The following is a 20780-nucleotide window of genomic DNA, read 5'->3' on the forward strand; positions in this document are numbered from 1 at the left end:
CTCCTGCAACCCGTTCCCTTTGTGCTAGATGAACGAACGTCTCTCCACATGCTCAGTTCTGAGAGACAAGTGTGTGTGAAAGCCGTCCTTCACCTAGCTTGAAGGGAACACAAAGTTTCTTTTCAGTTGCCAACTCCACTCCATACATATATATGGGGAGGTACAAGCTCCAACTCGGTTTTACAGTGAAAACTGCAGGAACTTCAAACCGGCACTAGGAAACAGACTGAGAAACCACAGTAAGTGTTTCTCCTGCAACCCGTTCCCTTTGTGCTAGATGAACGAACGTCTTTCCACATGCTCAGATCTGAGAGACAAGTGTGTGTGAAAGCCGTCCTTCACCTAGCTTGAAGGGAACACAAAGTTTCTCTTCAGTTGCCAACTCCACTCCATACATATATATGGGGAGGTACAAACTCCAACTCGGTTTTACAGTGAAAACTGCAGGAACTTCAAACCGGCACTAGGAAACAGACTGAGAAACCACAATAAGTGTTTCTCCTGCAACCCGTTCCCTTTGTGCTAGATGAACGAACGTCTCTCCACATGCTCAGTTCTGAGAGATAAGTGTGTGTGAAAGCCGTCCTTCACCTAGCTTGAAGGGAACACAAAGTTTCTTTTCAGTTGCCAACTCCACTCCATACATATATATGGGGAGGTACAAGCTCCAACTCGGTTTTACACTGAAAACTGCAGGAACTTCAAACCGGCACTAGGAAACAGACTGAGAAACCACAGTAAGTGTTTCTCCTGCAACCCGTTCCCTTTGTGCTAGATGAACGAACGTCTCTCCACATGCTCAGTTCTGAGAGATAAATGTGTGTGAAAGCCGTTCTTCAACTAGCTTGAAGGAAACACAAAGTTTCTTTTCAGTTGCCAACTCCACTCCATACATATATATGGGGAGGTACAAGCTCCAACTCGGTTTTACAGTGAAAACTGCAGGAACTTCAAACCGGCACTAGGAAACAGACTGAGAAACCACAGTCAGTGTTTCTCCTGCAACCCGTTCCCTTTGTGCTAGATGAACGAACGTCTCTCCACATGCTCAGTTCTGAGAGATAAGTGTGTGTGAAAGCCGTCCTTCACCTAGCTTGAAGGGAACACAAAGTTTCTTTTCAGTTGCCAACTCCACTCCATACATATATATGGGGAGGTACAAGCTCCAACTCGGTTTTACAGTGAAAACTGCAGGAACTTCAAACCGGCACTAGGAAACAGTCTGAGAAACCACAGTAAGTGTTTCTCCTGCAACCCGTTCCCTTTGTGCTAGATGAACGAACGTCTCTCCACATGCTCAGTTCTGAGAGATAAGTGTGTGTGAAAGCCGTCCTTCACCTAGCTTGAAGGGAACACAAAGTTTCTTTTCAGTTGCCAACTCCACTCCATACATATATATGGGGAGGTACAAGCTCCAACTCGGTTTTACAGTGAAAACTGCAGGAACTTCAAACCGGCACTAGGAAACAGACTGAGAAACCACAGTCAGTGTTTCTCCTGCAACCCGTTCCCTTTCTGCTAGATGAACGAACGTCTCTCCACATGCTCAGTTCTGAGAGATAAGTGTGTGTGAAAGCCGTCCTTCACCTAGCTTGAAGGGAACACAAAGTTTCTTTTCAGTTGCCAACTCCACTCCATACATCTATATGGGGAGGTACAAGCTCCAACTCGGTTTTACAGTGAAAACTGCAGGAACTTCAAACCGGCACTAGGAAACAGACTGAGAAACCACAGTCAGTGTTTCTCCTGCAACCCGTTCCCTTTCTGCTAGATGAACGAACGTCTCTCCACATGCTCAGTTCTGAGAGATAAGTGTGTGTGAAAGCCGTCCTTCACCTAGCTTGAAGGGAACACAAAGTTTCTTTTCAGTTGCCAACTCCACTCCATACATCTATATGGGGAGGTACAAGCTCCAACTCGGTTTTACAGTGAAAACTGCAGGAACTTCAAACCGGCACTAGGAAACAGACTGAGAAACCACAGTCAGTGTTTCTCCTGCAACCCGTTCCCTTTGTGCTAGATGAACGAACGTCTCTCCACATGCTCAGTTCTGAGAGATAAGTGTGTGTGAAAGCCGTCCTTCACCTAGCTTGAAGGGAACACAAAGTTTCTTTTCAGTTGCCAACTCCACTCCATACATCTATATGGGGAGGTACAAGCTCCAACTCGGTTTTACAGTGAAAACTGCAGGAACTTCAAACCGGCACTAGGAAACAGACTGAGAAACCACAGTAAGTGTTTCTCCTGCAACCCGTTCCCTTTGTGCTAGATGAACGAACGTCTCTCCACATGCTCAGTTCTGAGAGATAAGTGTGTGTGAAAGCCGTCCTTCACCTAGCTTGAAGGGAACACAAAGTTTCTTTTCAGTTGCCAACTCCACTCCATACATATATATGGGGAGGTACAAGCTCCAAATCGGTTTTACAGTGAAAACTGCAGGAACTTCAAACCGGCCCTAGGAAACAGACTGAGAAACCACAGTCAGTGTTTCTCCTGCAACCCGTTCCCTTTGTGCTAGATGAACGAACGTCTCTCCACATGCTCAGTTCTGAGAGATAAGTGTGTGTGAAAGCCGTCCTTCACCTAGCTTGAAGGGAACACAAAGTTTCTTTTCAGTTGCCAACTCCACTCCATACATCTATATGGGGAGGTACAAGCTCCAACTCGGTTTTACAGTGAAAACTGCAGGAACTTCAAACCGGCACTAGGAAACAGACTGAGAAACCACAGTAAGTGTTTCTCCTGCAACCCGTTCCCTTTGTGCTAGATGAACGAACGTCTCTCCACATGCTCAGTTCTGAGAGACAAGTGTGTGTGAAAGCCGTCCTTCACCTAGCTTGAAGGGAACACAAAGTTTCTTTTCAGTTGCCAACTCCACTCCATACATATATATGGGGAGGTACAAGCTCCAACTCGGTTTTACAGTGAAAACTGCAGGAACTTCAAACCGGCACTAGGAAACAGACTGAGAAACCACAGTAAGTGTTTCTCCTGCAACCCGTTCCCTTTGTGCTAGATGAACGAACGTCTCTCCACATGCTCAGTTCTGAGAGACAAGTGTGTGTGAAAGCCGTCCTTCACCTAGCTTGAAGGGAACACAAAGTTTCTTTTCAGTTGCCAACTCCACTCCATACATATATATGGGGAGGTACAAGCTCCAACTCGGTTTTACAGTGAAAACTGCAGGAACTTCAAACCGGCACTAGGAAACAGACTGAGAAACCACAGTAAGTGTTTCTCCTGCAACCCGTTCCCTTTGTGCTAGATGAACGAACGTCTCTCCACATGCTCAGTTCTGAGAGACAAGTGTGTGTGAAAGCCGTACTTCACCTAGCTTGAAGGGAACACAAAGTTTCTTTTCAGTTGCCAACTCCACTCCATACATATATATGGGGAGGTACAAGCTCCAACTCGGTTTTACAGTGAAAACTGCAGGAACTTCAAACCGGCACTAGGAAACAGACTGAGAAACCACAGTAAGTGTTTCTACTGCAACCCGTTCCCTTTGTGCTAGATGAACGAAAGTCTCTCCACATGCTCAGTTCTGAGAGATAAGTGTGTGTGAAAGCCGTCCTTCACCTAGCTTGAAGGGAACACAAAGTTTCTTTTCAGTTGCCAACTCCACTCCATACATATATATGGGGAGGTACAAGCTCCAACTCGGTTTTACAGTGAAAACTGCAGGAACTTCAAACCGGCACTAGGAAACAGACTGAGAAACCACAGTCAGTGTTTCTCCTGCAACCCGTTCCCTTTGTGCTAGATGAACGAACGTCTCTCCACATGCTCAGTTCTGAGAGATAAGTGTGTGTGAAAGCCGCCCTTCACCTAGCTTGAAGGGAACACAAAGTTTCTTTTCAGTTGCCAACTCCACTCCATACATATATATGGGGAGGTACAAGCTCCAACTCGGTTTTACAGTGAAAACTGCAGGAACTTCAAACCGGCACTAGGAAACAGACTGAGAAACCACAGTCAGTGTTTCTCCTGCAACCCGTTCCCTTTGTGCTAGATGAACGAACGTCTCTCCACATGCTCAGTTCTGAGAGATAAGTGTGTGTGAAAGCCGTACTTCACCTAGCTTGAAGGGAACACAAAGTTTCTTTTCAGTTGCCAACTCCACTCCATACATATATATGGGGAGGTACAAGCTCCAACTCTATTTTACAGTGAAAACTGCAGGAACTACAAACCGGCACTAGGAAACAGACTGAGAAACCACAGTAAGTGTTTCTCCTGCAACCCGTTCCCTTTGTGCTAGATGAACGAACGTCTCTCCACATGCTCAGTTCTGAGAGATAAGTGTGTTTGAAAGCCGTCCTTCACCTAGCTTGAAGGGAACACAAAGTTTCTTTTCAGTTGCCAACTCCACTCCATACATATATATGGGGAGGTACAAGCTCCAACTCTGTTTTACAGTGAAAACTGCAGGAACTTCAAACCGGCACTAGGAAACAGACTGAGAAACCACAGTCAGTGTTTCTCCTGCAACCCGTTCCCTTTGTGCTAGATGAACGAACGTCTCTCCACATGCTCAGTTCTGAGAGGTAAGTGTGTGTGAAAGCCGTCCTTCACCTAGCTTGAAGGGAACACAAAGTTTCTTTTCAGTTGCCAACTCCACTCCATACATATATATGGGGAGGTACAAGCTCCAACTCGGTTTTACAGTGAAAACTGCAGGAACTTCAAACCGGCACTAGGAAACAGACTGAGAAACCACAGTAAGTGTTTCTCCTGCAACCCGTTCCCTTTGTGCTAGATGAACGAACGTCTCTCCACATGCTCAGTTCTGAGAGACAAGTGTGTGTGAAAGCCGTCCTTCACCTAGCTTGAAGGGAACACAAAGTTTCTTTTCAGTTGCCAACTCCACTCCATACATCTATATGGGGAGGTACAAGCTCCAACTCGGTTTTACAGTGAAAACTGCAGGAACTTCAAACCGGCACTAGGAAACAGACTGAGAAACCACAGTCAGTGTTTCTCCTGCAACCCGTTCCCTTTGTGCTAGATGAACGAACGTCTCTCCACATGCTCAGTTCTGAGAGATAAGTGTGTGTGAAAGCCGTCCTTCACCTAGCTTGAAGGGAACACAAAGTTTCTTTTCAGTTGCCAACTCCACTCCATACATCTATATGGGGAGGTACAAGCTCCAACTCGGTTTTACAGTGAAAACTGCAGGAACTTCAAACCGGCACTAGGAAACAGACTGAGAAACCACAGTAAGTGTTTCTCCTGCAACCCGTTCCCTTTGTGCTAGATGAAAGAACGTCTCTCCACATGCTCAGTTCTGAGAGATAAGTGTGTGTGAAAGCCGTCCTTCACCTAGCTTGAAGGGAACACAAAGTTTCTTTTCAGTTGCCAACTCCACTCCATACATATATATGGGGAGGTACAAGCTCCAACTCGGTTTTACAGTGAAAACTGCAGGCACTTCAAACCGGCACTAGGAAACAGACTGAGAAACCACAGTAAGTGTTTCTCCTGCAACCCGTTCCCTTTGTGCTAGATGAACGAACGTCTCTCCACATGCTCAGTTCTGAGAGACAAGTGTGTGTGAAAGCCGTCCTTCACCTAGCTTGAAGGGAACACAAAGTTTCTTTTCAGTTGCCAACTCCACTCCATACATATATATGGGGAGGTACAAGCTCCAACTCGGTTTTACAGTGAAAACTGCAGGCACTTCAAACCGGCACTAGGAAACAGACTGAGAAACCACAGTCAGTGTTTCTCCTGCAACCCGTTCCCTTTGTGCTAGATGAACGAACGTCTCTCCACATGCTCAGTTCTGAGAGATAAGTGTGTGTGAAAGCCGTCCTTCACCTAGCTTGAAGGGAACACAAAGTTTCTTTTCAGTTGCCAACTCCACTCCATACATATATATGGGGAGGTACAAGCTCCAACTCGGTTTTACAGTGAAAACTGCAGGCACTTCAAACCGGCACTAGGAAACAGACTGAGAAACCACAGTCAGTGTTTCTCCTGCAACCCGTTCCCTTTGTGCTAGATGAACGAACGTCTCTCCACATGCTCAGTTCTGAGAGATAAGTGTGTGTGAAAGCCGTCCTTCACCTAGCTTGAAGGGAACACAAAGTTTCTTTTCAGTTGCCAACTCCACTCCATACATCTATATGGGGAGGTACAAGCTCCAACTCGGTTTTACAGTGAAAACTGCAGGAACTTCAAACCGGCACTAGGAAACAGACTGAGAAACCACAGTAAGTGTTTCTCCTGCAACCCGTTCCCTTTGTGCTAGATGAACGAACGTCTCTCCACATGCTCAGTTCTGAGAGGTAAGTGTGTGTGAAAGCCGTCCTTCACCTAGCTTGAAGGGAACACAAAGTTTCTTTTCAGTTGCCAACTCCACTCCATACATCTATATGGGGAGGTACAAGCTCCAACTCGGTTTTACAGTGAAAACTGCAGGAACTTCAAACCGGCACTAGGAAACAGACTGAGAAACCACAGTAAGTGTTTCTCCTGCAACCCGTTCGCTTTGTGCTAGATGAACGAACGTCTCTCCACATGCTCAGTTCTGAGAGATAAGTGTGTGTGAAAGCCGTCCTTCACCTAGCTTGAAGGGAACACAAAGTTTCTTTTCAGTTGCCAACTCCACTCCATACATCTATATGGGGAGGTACAAGCTCCAACTCGGTTTTACAGTGAAAACTGCAGGAACTTCAAACCGGCACTAGGAAACAGACTGAGAAACCACAGTAAGTGTTTCTCCTGCAACCCGTTCCCTTTGTGCTAGATGAAAGAACGTCTCTCCACATGCTCAGTTCTGAGAGATAAGTGTGTGTGAAAGCCGTCCTTCACCTAGCTTGAAGGGAACACAAAGTTTCTTTTCAGTTGCCAACTCCACTCCATACATATATATGGGGAGGTACAAGCTCCAACTCGGTTTTACAGTGAAAACTGCAGGCACTTCAAACCGGCACTAGGAAACAGACTGAGAAACCACAGTAAGTGTTTCTCCTGCAACCCGTTCCCTTTGTGCTAGATGAACGAACGTCTCTCCACATGCTCAGTTCTGAGAGACAAGTGTGTGTGAAAGCCGTCCTTCACCTAGCTTGAAGGGAACACAAAGTTTCTTTTCAGTTGCCAACTCCACTCCATACATATATATGGGGAGGTACAAGCTCCAACTCGGTTTTACAGTGAAAACTGCAGGCACTTCAAACCGGCACTAGGAAACAGACTGAGAAACCACAGTCAGTGTTTCTCCTGCAACCCGTTCCCTTTGTGCTAGATGAACGAACGTCTCTCCACATGCTCAGTTCTGAGAGATAAGTGTGTGTGAAAGCCGTCCTTCACCTAGCTTGAAGGGAACACAAAGTTTCTTTTCAGTTGCCAACTCCACTCCATACATATATATGGGGAGGTACAAGCTCCAACTCGGTTTTACAGTGAAAACTGCAGGCACTTCAAACCGGCACTAGGAAACAGACTGAGAAACCACAGTCAGTGTTTCTCCTGCAACCCGTTCCCTTTGTGCTAGATGAACGAACGTCTCTCCACATGCTCAGTTCTGAGAGATAAGTGTGTGTGAAAGCCGTCCTTCACCTAGCTTGAAGGGAACACAAAGTTTCTTTTCAGTTGCCAACTCCACTCCATACATCTATATGGGGAGGTACAAGCTCCAACTCGGTTTTACAGTGAAAACTGCAGGAACTTCAAACCGGCACTAGGAAACAGACTGAGAAACCACAGTAAGTGTTTCTCCTGCAACCCGTTCCCTTTGTGCTAGATGAACGAACGTCTCTCCACATGCTCAGTTCTGAGAGGTAAGTGTGTGTGAAAGCCGTCCTTCACCTAGCTTGAAGGGAACACAAAGTTTCTTTTCAGTTGCCAACTCCACTCCATACATCTATATGGGGAGGTACAAGCTCCAACTCGGTTTTACAGTGAAAACTGCAGGAACTTCAAACCGGCACTAGGAAACAGACTGAGAAACCACAGTAAGTGTTTCTCCTGCAACCCGTTCGCTTTGTGCTAGATGAACGAACGTCTCTCCACATGCTCAGTTCTGAGAGATAAGTGTGTGTGAAAGCCGTCCTTCACCTAGCTTGAAGGGAACACAAAGTTTCTTTTCAGTTGCCAACTCCACTCCATACATATATATGGGGAGGTACAAGCTCCAACTCGGTTTTACAGTGAAAACTGCAGGCACTTCAAACCGGCACTAGGAAACAGACTGAGAAACCACAGTAAGTGTTTCTCCTGCAACCCGTTCCCTTTGTGCTAGATGAACGAACGTCTCTCCACATGCTCAGTTCTGAGAGACAAGTGTGTGTGAAAGCCGTCCTTCACCTAGCTTGAAGGGAACACAAAGTTTCTTTTCAGTTGCCAACTCCACTCCATACATATATATGGGGAGGTACAAGCTCCAACTCGGTTTTACAGTGAAAACTGCAGGAACTTCAAACCGGCACTAGGAAACAGACTGAGAAACCACAGTAAGTGTTTCTCCTGCAACCCGTTCCCTTTGTGCTAGATGAACGAACGTCTCTCCACATGCTCAGTTCTGAGAGATAAGTGTGTGTGAAAGCCGTCCTTCACCTAGCTTGAAGGGAACACAAAGTTTCTTTTCAGTTGCCAACTCCACTCCATACATATATATGGGGAGGTACAAGCTCCAACTCGGTTTTACAGTGAAAACTGCAGGCACTTCAAACCGGCACTAGGAAACAGACTGAGAAACCACAGTAAGTGTTTCTCCTGCAACCCGTTCCCTTTGTGCTAGATGAACGAACGTCTCTCCACATGCTCAGTTCTGAGAGACAAGTGTGTGTGAAAGCCGTCCTTCACCTAGCTTGAAGGGAACACAAAGTTTCTTTTCAGTTGCCAACTCCACTCCATACATATATATGGGGAGGTACAAGCTCCAACTCGGTTTTACAGTGAAAACTGCAGGCACTTCAAACCGGCACTAGGAAACAGACTGAGAAACCACAGTAAGTGTTTCTCCTGCAACCCGTTCCCTTTGTGCTAGATGAACGAACGTCTCTCCACATGCTCAGTTCTGAGAGATAAGTGTGTGTGAAAGCCGTCCTTCACCTAGCTTGAAGGGAACACAAAGTTTCTTTTCAGTTGCCAACTCCACTCCATACATATATATGGGGAGGTACAAGCTCCAACACTGTTTTACAGTGAAAACTGCAGGAACTTCAAACCGGCACTAGGAAACAGACTGAGAAACCACAGTAAGTGTTTCTCCTGCAACCCGTTCCCTTTGTGCTAGATGAACGAACGTCTCTCCACATGCTCAGTTCTGAGAGATAAGTGTGTGTGAAAGCCGTCCTTCACCTAGCTTGAAGGGAACACAAAGTTTCTTTTCAGTTGCCAACTCCACTCCATACATCTATATGGGGAGGTACAAGCTCCAACTCGGTTTTACAGTGAAAACTGCAGGCACTTCAAACCGGCACTAGGAAACAGACTGAGAAACCACAGTAAGTGTTTCTCCTGCAACCCGTTCCCTTTGTGCTAGATGAACGAACGTCTCTCCACATGCTCAGTTCTGAGAGATAAGTGTGTGTGAAAGCCGTCCTTCACCTAGCTTGAAGGGAACACAAAGTTTCTTTTCAGTTGCCAACTCCACTCCATACATATATACGGGGAGGTACAAGCTCCAACTCGGTTTTACAGTGAAAACTGCAGGAACTTCAAACCGGCACTAGGAAACAGACTGAGAAACCACAGTAAGTGTTTCTCCTGCAACCCGTTCCCTTTGTGCTAGATGAACGAACGTCTCTCCACATGCTCAGTTCTGAGAGATAAGTGTGTGTGAAAGCCGTCCTTCACCTAGCTTGAAGGGAACACAAAGTTTCTTTTCAGTTGCCAACTCCACTCCATACATATATATGGGGAGGTACAAGCTCCAACTCGGTTTTACAGTGAAAACTGCAGGCACTTCAAACCGGCACTAGGAAACAGACTGAGAAACCACAGTAAGTGTTTCTCCTGCAACCCGTTCCCTTTGTGCTAGATGAACGAACGTCTCTCCACATGCTCAGTTCTGAGAGACAAGTGTGTGTGAAAGCCGTCCTTCACCTAGCTTGAAGGGAACACAAAGTTTCTTTTCAGTTGCCAACTCCACTCCATACATATATATGGGGAGGTACAAGCTCCAACTCGGTTTTACAGTGAAAACTGCAGGAACTTCAAACCGGCACTAGGAAACAGACTGAGAAACCACAGTAAGTGTTTCTCCTGCAACCCGTTCCCTTTGTGCTAGATGAACGAACGTCTCTCCACATGCTCAGTTCTGAGAGATAAGTGTGTGTGAAAGCCGTCCTTCACCTAGCTTGAAGGGAACACAAAGTTTCTTTTCAGTTGCCAACTCCACTCCATACATATATATGGGGAGGTACAAGCTCCAACTCTGTTTTACAGTGAAAACTGCAGGAACTTCAAACCGGCACTAGGAAACAGACTGAGAAACCACAGTAAGTGTTTCTCCTGCAACCCGTTCCCTTTGTGCTAGATGAACGAACGTCTCTCCACATGCTCAGTTCTGAGAGATAAGTGTGTGTGAAAGCCGTCCTTCACCTAGCTTGAAGGGAACACAAAGTTTCTTTTCAGTTGCCAACTCCACTCCATACATCTATATGGGGAGGTACAAGCTCCAACTCGGTTTTACAGTGAAAACTGCAGGAACTTCAAACCGGCACTAGGAAACAGACTGAGAAACCACAGTAAGTGTTTCTCCTGCAACCCGTTCCCTTTGTGCTAGATGAACGAACGTCTCTCCACATGCTCAGTTCTGAGAGATAAGTGTGTGTGAAAGCCGTCCTTCACCTAGCTTGAAGGGAACACAAAGTTTCTTTTCAGTTGCCAACTCCACTCCATACATATATATGGGGAGGTACAAGCTCCAACTCGGATTTACAGTGAAAACTGCAGGAACTTCAAACCGGCACTAGGAAACAGACTGAGAAACCACAGTAAGTGTTTCTCCTGCAACCCGTTCCCTTTGTGCTAGATGAACGAACGTCTCTCCACATGCTCAGTTCTGAGAGATAAGTGTGTGTGAAAGCCGTCCTTCACCTAGCTTGAAGGGAACACAAAGTTTCTTTTCAGTTGCCAACTCCACTCCATACATATATATGGGGAGGTACAAGCTCCAACTCGGTTTTACACTGAAAACTGCAGGCACTTCAAACCGGCACTAGGAAACAGACTGAGAAACCACAGTAAGTGTTTCTCCTGCAACCCGTTCCCTTTGTGCTAGATGAACGAACGTCTCTCCACATGCTCAGTTCTGAGAGATAAGTGTGTGTGAAAGCCGTCCTTCACCTAGCTTGAAGGGAACACAAAGTTTCTTTTCAGTTGCCAACTCCACTCCATACATATATATGGGGAGGTACAAGCTCCAACTCGGTTTTACAGTGAAAACTGCAGGAACTTCAAACCGGCACTAGGAAACAGACTGAGAAACCACAGTAAGTGTTTCTCCTGCAACCCGTTCCCTTTGTGCTAGATGAACGAACGTCTCTCCACATGCTCAGTTCTGAGAGATAAGTGTGTGTGAAAGCCGTCCTTCACCTAGCTTGAAGGGAACACAAAGTTTCTTTTCAGTTGCCAACTCCACTCCATACATATATATGGGGAGGTACAAGCTCCAACTCGGTTTTACAGTGAAAACTGCAGGCACTTCAAACCGGCACTAGGAAACAGACTGAGAAACCACAGTAAGTGTTTCTCCTGCAACCCGTTCCCTTTGTGCTAGATGAACGAACGTCTCTCCACATGCTCAGTTCTGAGAGACAAGTGTGTGTGAAAGCCGTCCTTCACCTAGCTTGAAGGGAACACAAAGTTTCTTTTCAGTTGCCAACTCCACTCCATACATATATATGGGGAGGTACAAGCTCCAACTCGGTTTTACAGTGAAAACTGCAGGCACTTCAAACCGGCACTAGGAAACAGACTGAGAAACCACAGTCAGTGTTTCTCCTGCAACCCGTTCCCTTTGTGCTAGATGAACGAACGTCTCTCCACATGCTCAGTTCTGAGAGATAAGTGTGTGTGAAAGCCGTCCTTCACCTAGCTTGAAGGGAACACAAAGTTTCTTTTCAGTTGCCAACTCCACTCCATACATATATATGGGGAGGTACAAGCTCCAACTCTGTTTTACAGTGAAAACTGCAGGAACTTCAAACCGGCACTAGGAAACAGACTGAGAAACCACAGTAAGTGTTTCTCCTGCAACCCGTTCCCTTTGTGCTAGATGAACGAACGTCTCTCCACATGCTCAGTTCTGAGAGATAAGTGTGTGTGAAAGCCGTCCTTCACCTAGCTTGAAGGGAACACAAAGTTTCTTTTCAGTTGCCAACTCCACTCCATACATCTATATGGGGAGGTACAAGCTCCAACTCGGTTTTACAGTGAAAACTGCAGGAACTTCAAACCGGCACTAGGAAACAGACTGAGAAACCACAGTAAGTGTTTCTCCTGCAACCCGTTCCCTTTGTGCTAGATGAACGAACGTCTCTCCACATGCTCAGTTCTGAGAGATAAGTGTGTGTGAAAGCCGTACTTCACCTAGCTTGAAGGGAACACAAAGTTTCTTTTCAGTTGCCAACTCCACTCCATACATATATATGGGGAGGTACAAGCTCCAACTCGGTTTTACAGTGAAAACTGCAGGAACGTCAAACCGGCACTAGGAAACAGACTGAGAAACCACAGTAAGTGTTTCTCCTGCAACCCGTTCCCTTTGTGCTAGATGAACGAACGTCTCTCCACATGCTCAGTTCTGAGAGATAAGTGTGTGTGAAAGCCGTCCTTCACCTAGCTTGAAGGGAACACAAAGTTTCTTTTCAGTTGCCAACTCCACTCCATACATATATATGGGGAGGTACAAGCTCCAACTCGGTTTTACAGTGAAAACTGCAGGAAATTCAAACCGGCACTAGGAAACAGACTGAGAAACCACAGTAAGTGTTTCTCCTGCAACCCGTTCCCTTTGTGCTAGATGAACGAACGTCTCTCCACATGCTCAGTTCTGAGAGACAAGTGTGTGTGAAAGCCGTCCTTCACCTAGTTTGAAGGGAACACAAAGTTTCTTTTCAGTTGCCAACTCCACTCCATACATATATATGGGGAGGTACAAGCTCCAACTCGGTTTTACAGTGAAAACTGCAGGAACTTCAAACCGGCACTAGGAAACAGACTGAGAAACCACAGTAAGTGTTTCTCCTGCAACCCGTTCCCTTTGTGCTAGATGAACGAACGTCTCTCCACATGCTCAGTTCTGAGAGATAAGTGTGTGTGAAAGCCGTCCTTCACCTAGCTTGAAGGGAACACAAAGTTTCTTTTCAGTTGCCAACTCCACTCCATACATCTATATGGGGAGGTACAAGCTCCAACTCGGTTTTACATTGAAAACTGCAGGAACTTCAAACCGGCACTAGGAAACAGACTGAGAAACCACAGTAAGTGTTTCTCCTGCAACCCGTTCCCTTTGTGCTAGATGAACGAACGTCTCTCCACATGCTCAGTTCTGAGAGATAAGTGTGTGTGAAAGCCGTCCTTCACCTAGCTTGAAGGGAACACAAAGTTTCTTTTCAGTTGCCAACTCCACTCCATACATATATATGGGGAGGTACAAGCTCCAACTCGGTTTTACAGTGAAAACTGCAGGAACTTCAAACCGGCACTAGGAAACAGACTGAGAAACCACAGTAAGTGTTTCTCCTGCAACCCGTTCCCTTTCTGCTAGATGAACGAACGTCTCTCCACATGCTCAGTTCTGAGAGATAAGTGTGTGTGAAAGCCGTCCTTCACCTAGCTTGAAGGGAACACAAAGTTTCTTTTCAGTTGCCAACTCCACTCCATACATATATATGGGGAGGTACAAGCTCCAACTCGGTTTTACAGTGAAAACTGCAGGCACTTCAAACCGGCACTAGGAAACAGACTGAGAAACCACAGTAAGTGTTTCTCCTGCAACCCGTTCCCTTTGTGCTAGATGAACGAACGTCTCTCCACATGCTCAGTTCTGAGAGACAAGTGTGTGTGAAAGCCGTCCTTCACCTAGCTTGAAGGGAACACAAAGTTTCTTTTCAGTTGCCAACTCCACTCCATACATATATATGGGGAGGTACAAGCTCCAACTCGGTTTTACAGTGAAAACTGCAGGCACTTCAAACCGGCACTAGGAAACAGACTGAGAAACCACAGTCAGTGTTTCTCCTGCAACCCGTTCCCTTTGTGCTAGATGAACGAACGTCTCTCCACATGCTCAGTTCTGAGAGATAAGTGTGTGTGAAAGCCGTCCTTCACCTAGCTTGAAGGGAACACAAAGTTTCTTTTCAGTTGCCAACTCCACTCCATACATATATATGGGGAGGTACAAGCTCCAACTCTGTTTTACAGTGAAAACTGCAGGAACTTCAAACCGGCACTAGGAAACAGACTGAGAAACCACAGTAAGTGTTTCTCCTGCAACCCGTTCCCTTTGTGCTAGATGAACGAACGTCTCTCCACATGCTCAGTTCTGAGAGATAAGTGTGTGTGAAAGCCGTCCTTCACCTAGCTTGAAGGGAACACAAAGTTTCTTTTCAGTTGCCAACTCCACTCCATACATCTATATGGGGAGGTACAAGCTCCAACTCGGTTTTACAGTGAAAACTGCAGGAACTTCAAACCGGCACTAGGAAACAGACTGAGAAACCACAGTAAGTGTTTCTCCTGCAACCCGTTCCCTTTGTGCTAGATGAACGAACGTCTCTCCACATGCTCAGTTCTGAGAGACAAGTGTGTGTGAAAGCCGTCCTTCACCTAGTTTGAAGGGAACACAAAGTTTCTTTTCAGTTGCCAACTCCACTCCATACATATATATGGGGAGGTACAAGCTCCAACTCGGTTTTACAGTGAAAACTGCAGGAACTTCAAACCGGCACTAGGAAACAGACTGAGAAACCACAGTAAGTGTTTCTCCTGCAACCCGTTCCCTTTGTGCTAGATGAACGAACGTCTCTCCACATGCTCAGTTCTGAGAGATAAGTGTGTGTGAAAGCCGTCCTTCACCTAGCTTGAAGGGAACACAAAGTTTCTTTTCAGTTGCCAACTCCACTCCATACATCTATATGGGGAGGTACAAGCTCCAACTCGGTTTTACATTGAAAACTGCAGGAACTTCAAACCGGCACTAGGAAACAGACTGAGAAACCACAGTAAGTGTTTCTCCTGCAACCCGTTCCCTTTGTGCTAGATGAACGAACGTCTCTCCACATGCTCAGTTCTGAGAGATAAGTGTGTGTGAAAGCCGTCCTTCACCTAGCTTGAAGGGAACACAAAGTTTCTTTTCAGTTGCCAACTCCACTCCATACATATATATGGGGAGGTACAAGCTCCAACTCGGTTTTACAGTGAAAACTGCAGGAACTTCAAACCGGCACTAGGAAACAGACTGAGAAACCACAGTAAGTGTTTCTCCTGCAACCCGTTCCCTTTGTGCTAGATGAACGAACGTCTCTCCACATGCTCAGTTCTGAGAGATAAGTGTGTGTGAAAGCCGTCCTTCACCTAGCTTGAAGGGAACACAAAGTTTCTTTTCAGTTGCCAACTCCACTCCATACATATATATGGGGAGGTACAAGCTCCAACTCGGTTTTACAGTGAAAACTGCAGGCACTTCAAACCGGCACTAGGAAACAGACTGAGAAACCACAGTAAGTGTTTCTCCTGCAACCCGTTCCCTTTGTGCTAGATGAACGAACGTCTCTCCACATGCTCAGTTCTGAGAGACAAGTGTGTGTGAAAGCCGTCCTTCACCTAGCTTGAAGGGAACACAAAGTTTCTTTTCAGTTGCCAACTCCACTCCATACATATATATGGGGAGGTACAAGCTCCAACTCGGTTTTACAGTGAAAACTGCAGGCACTTCAAACCGGCACTAGGAAACAGACTGAGAAACCACAGTCAGTGTTTCTCCTGCAACCCGTTCCCTTTGTGCTAGATGAACGAACGTCTCTCCACATGCTCAGTTCTGAGAGATAAGTGTGTGTGAAAGCCGTCCTTCACCTAGCTTGAAGGGAACACAAAGTTTCTTTTCAGTTGCCAACTCCACTCCATACATATATATGGGGAGGTACAAGCTCCAACTCTGTTTTACAGTGAAAACTGCAGGAACTTCAAACCGGCACTAGGAAACAGACTGAGAAACCACAGTAAGTGTTTCTCCTGCAACCCGTTCCCTTTGTGCTAGATGAACGAACGTCTCTCCACATGCTCAGTTCTGAGAGATAAGTGTGTGTGAAAGCCGTCCTTCACCTAGCTTGAAGGGAACACAAAGTTTCTTTTCAGTTGCCAACTCCACTCCATACATCTATATGGGGAGGTACAAGCTCCAACTCGGTTTTACAGTGAAAACTGCAGGAACTTCAAACCGGCACTAGGAAACAGACTGAGAAACCACAGTAAGTGTTTCTCCTGCAACCCGTTCCCTTTGTGCTAGATGAACGAACGTCTCTCCACATGCTCAGTTCTGAGAGATAAGTGTGTGTGAAAGCCGTACTTCACCTAGCTTGAAGGGAACACAAAGTTTCTTTTCAGTTGCCAACTCCACTCCATACATATATATGGGGAGGTACAAGCTCCAACTCGGTTTTACAGTGAAAACTGCAGGAACGTCAAACCGGCACTAGGAAACAGACTGAGAAACCACAGTAAGTGTTTCTCCTGCAACCCGTTCCCTTTGTGCTAGATGAACGAACGTCTCTCCACATGCTCAGTTCTGAGAGATAAGTGTGTGTGAAAGCCGTCCTTCACCTAGCTTGAAGGGAACACAAAGTTTCTTTTCAGTTGCCAACTCCACTCCATACATATATATGGGGAGGTACAAGCTCCAACTCGGTTTTACAGTGAAAACTGCAGGAAATTCAAACCGGCACTAGGAAACAGACTGAGAAACCACAGTAAGTGTTTCTCCTGCAACCCGTTCCCTTTGTGCTAGATGAACGAACGTCTCTCCACATGCTCAGTTCTGAGAGACAAGTGTGTGTGAAAGCCGTCCTTCACCTAGTTTGAAGGGAACACAAAGTTTCTTTTCAGTTGCCAACTCCACTCCATACATATATATGGGGAGGTACAAGCTCCAACTCGGTTTTACAGTGAAAACTGCAGGAACTTCAAACCGGCACTAGGAAACAGACTGAGAAACCACAGTAAGTGTTTCTCCTGCAACCCGTTCCCTTTGTGCTAGATGAACGAACGTCTCTCCACATGCTCAGTTCTGAGAGATAAGTGTGTGTGAAAGCCGTCCTTCACCTAGCTTGAAGGGAACACAAAGTTTCTTTTCAGTTGCCAACTCCACTCCATACATCTATATGGGGAGGTACAAGCTCCAACTCGGTTTTACATTGAAAACTGCAGGAACTTCAAACCGGCACTAGGAAACAGACTGAGAAACCACAGTAAGTGTTTCTCCTGCAACCCGTTCCCTTTGTGCTAGATGAACGAACGTCTCTCCACATGCTCAGTTCTGAGAGATAAGTGTGTGTGAAAGCCGTCCTTCACCTAGCTTGAAGGGAACACAAAGTTTCTTTTCAGTTGCCAACTCCACTCCATACATATATATGGGGAGGTACAAGCTCCAACTCGGTTTTACAGTGAAAACTGCAGGAACTTCAAACCGGCACTAGGAAACAGACTGAGAAACCACAGTAAGTGTTTCTCCTGCAACCCGTTCCCTTTCTGCTAGATGAACGAACGTCTCTCCACATGCTCAGTTCTGAGAGACAAGTGTGTGTGAAAGCCGTCCTTCACCTAGCTTGAAGGGAACACAAAGTTTCTTTTCAGTTGCCAACTCCACTCCATACATATATATGGGGAGGTACAAGCTCCAACTCGGTTTTACAGTGAAAACTGCAGGCACTTCAAACCGGCACTAGGAAACAGACTGAGAAACCACAGTCAGTGTTTCTCCTGCAACCCGTTCCCTTTGTGCTAGATGAACGAACGTCTCTCCACATGCTCAGTTCTGAGAGATAAGTGTGTGTGAAAGCCGTCCTTCACCTAGCTTGAAGGGAACACAAAGTTTCTTTTCAGTTGCCAACTCCACTCCATACATCTATATGGGGAGGTACAAGCTCCAACTCGGTTTTACAGTGAAAACTGCAGGAACTTCAAACCGGCACTAGGAAACAGACTGAGAAACCACAGTCAGTGTTTCTCCTGCAACCCGTTCCCTTTGTGCTAGATGAACGAACGTCTCTCCACATGCTCAGTTCTGAGAGATAAGTGTGTGTGAAAGCCGTCCTTCACCTAGCTTGAAGGGAACACAAAGTTTCTTTTCAGTTGCCAACTCCACTCCATACATATATATGGGGAGGTACAAGCTCCAACTCGGTTTTACACTGAAAACTGCAGGAACTTCAAACCGGCACTAGGAAACAGACTGAGAAACCACAGTAAATGTTTCTCCTGCAACCCGTTCCCTTTGTGCTAGATGAACGAACGTCTCTCCACATGCTCAGTTCTGAGAGGTAAGTGTGTGTGAAAGCCGTCCTTCACCTAGCTTGAAGGGAACACAAAGTTTCTTTTCAGTTGCCAACTCCACTCCATACATATATATGGGGAGGTACAAGCTCCAACTCGGTTTTACAGTGAAAACTGCAGGAACTTCAAACCGGCACTAGGAAACAGACTGAGAAACCACAGTAAGTGTTTCTCCTGCAACCCGTTCCCTTTGTGCTAGATGAACGAACGTCTCTCCACATGCTCAGTTCTGAGAGACAAGTGTGTGTGAAAGCCGTCCTTCACCTAGCTTGAAGGGAACACAAAGTTTCTTTTCAGTTGCCAACTCCACTCCATACATCTATATGGGGAGGTACAAGCTCCAACTCGGTTTTACAGTGAAAACTGCAGGAACTTCAAACCGGCACTAGGAAACAGACTGAGAAACCACAGTAAGTGTTTCTCCTGCAACCCGTTCCCTTTGTGCTAGATGAACGAACGTCTCTCCACATGCTCAGTTCTGAGAGACAAGTGTGTGTGAAAGCCGTCCTTCACCTAGCTTGAAGGGAACACAAAGTTTCTTTTCAGTTGCCAACTCCACTCCATACATCTATATGGGGAGGTACAAGCTCCAACTCGGTTTTACAGTGAAAACTGCAGGAACTTCAAACCGGCACTAGGAAACAGACTGAGAAACCACAGTCAGTGTTTCTCCTGCAACCCGTTCCCTTTGTGCTAGATGAACGAACGTCTCTCCACATGCTCAGTTCTGAGAGATAAGTGTGTGTGAAAGCCGTCCTTCACCTAGCTTGAAGGGAACACAAAGTTTCTTTTCAGTTGCCAACTCCACTCCATACATCTATATGGGGAGGTACAAGCTCCAACTCGGTTTTACAGTGAAAACTGCAGGAACTTCAAACCGGCACTAGGAAACAGACTGAGAAACCACAGTAAGTGTTTCTCCTGCAACCCGTTCCCTTTGTGCTAGATGAACGAACGTCTCTCCACATGCTCAGTTCTGAGAGATAAGTGTGTGTGAAAGCCGTCCTTCACCTAGGTTGAAGGGAACACAAAGTTTCTTTTCAGTTGCCAACTCCACTCCATACATATATATGGGGAGGTACAAGCTCCAACTCGGTTTTACAGTGAAAACTGCAGGAACTTCAAACCGGCACTAGGAAACAGACTGAGAAACCACAGTAAGTGTTTCTCCTGCAACCCGTTCCCTTTCTGCTAGATGAACGAACGTCTCTCCACATGCTCAGTTCTGAGAGACAAGTGTGTGTGAAAGCCGTCCTTCACCTAGCTTGAAGGGAACACAAAGTTTCTTTTCAGTTGCCAACTCCACTCCATACATATATATGGGGAGGTACAAGCTCCAACTCGGTTTTACAGTGAAAACTGCAGGCACTTCAAACCGGCACTAGGAAACAGACTGAGAAACCACAGTCAGTGTTTCTCCTGCAACCCGTTCCCTTTGTGCTAGATGAACGAACGTCTCTCCACATGCTCAGTTCTGAGAGATAAGTGTGTGTGAAAGCCGTCCTTCACCTAGCTTGAAGGGAACACAAAGTTTCTTTTCAGTTGCCAACTCCACTCCATACATATATATGGGGAGGTACAAGCTCCAACTCGGTTTTACAGTGAAAACTGCAGGAACTTCAAACCGGCACTAGGAAACAGACTGAGAAACCACAGTCAGTGTTTCTCCTGCAACCCGTTCCCTTTGTGCTAGATGAACGAACGTCTCTCCACATGCTCAGTTCTGAGAGATAAGTGTGTGTGAAAGCCGTCCTTCACCTAGCTTGAAGGGAACACAAAGTTTCTTTTCAGTTGCCAACTCCACTCCATACATCTATATGGGGAGGTACAAGCTCCAACTCGGTTTTACAGTGAAAACTGCAGGAACTTCAAACCGGCACTAGGAAACAGACTGAGAAACCACAGTAAGTGTTTCTCCTGCAACCCGTTCCCTTTGTGCTAGATGAACGAACGTCTCTCCACATGCTCAGTTCTGAGAGGTAAGTGTGTGTGAAAGCCGTCCTTCACCTAGCTTGAAGGGAACACAAAGTTTCTTTTCAGTTGCCAACTCCACTCCATACATCTATATGGGGAGGTACAAGCTCCAACTCGGTTTTACAGTGAAAACTGCAGGAACTTCAAACCGGCACTAGGAAACAGACTGAGAAACCACAGTAAGTGTTTCTCCTGCAACCCGTTCGCTTTGTGCTAGATGAACGAACGTCTCTCCACATGCTCAGTTCTGAGAGATAAGTGTGTGTGAAAGCCGTCCTTCACCTAGCTTGAAGGGAACACAA

Source organism: Vicugna pacos, unplaced genomic scaffold (genome assembly GCF_048564905.1).
Source record: "Vicugna pacos unplaced genomic scaffold, VicPac4 scaffold_66, whole genome shotgun sequence".
Lineage (NCBI taxonomy): Eukaryota > Metazoa > Chordata > Mammalia > Artiodactyla > Camelidae > Vicugna > Vicugna pacos.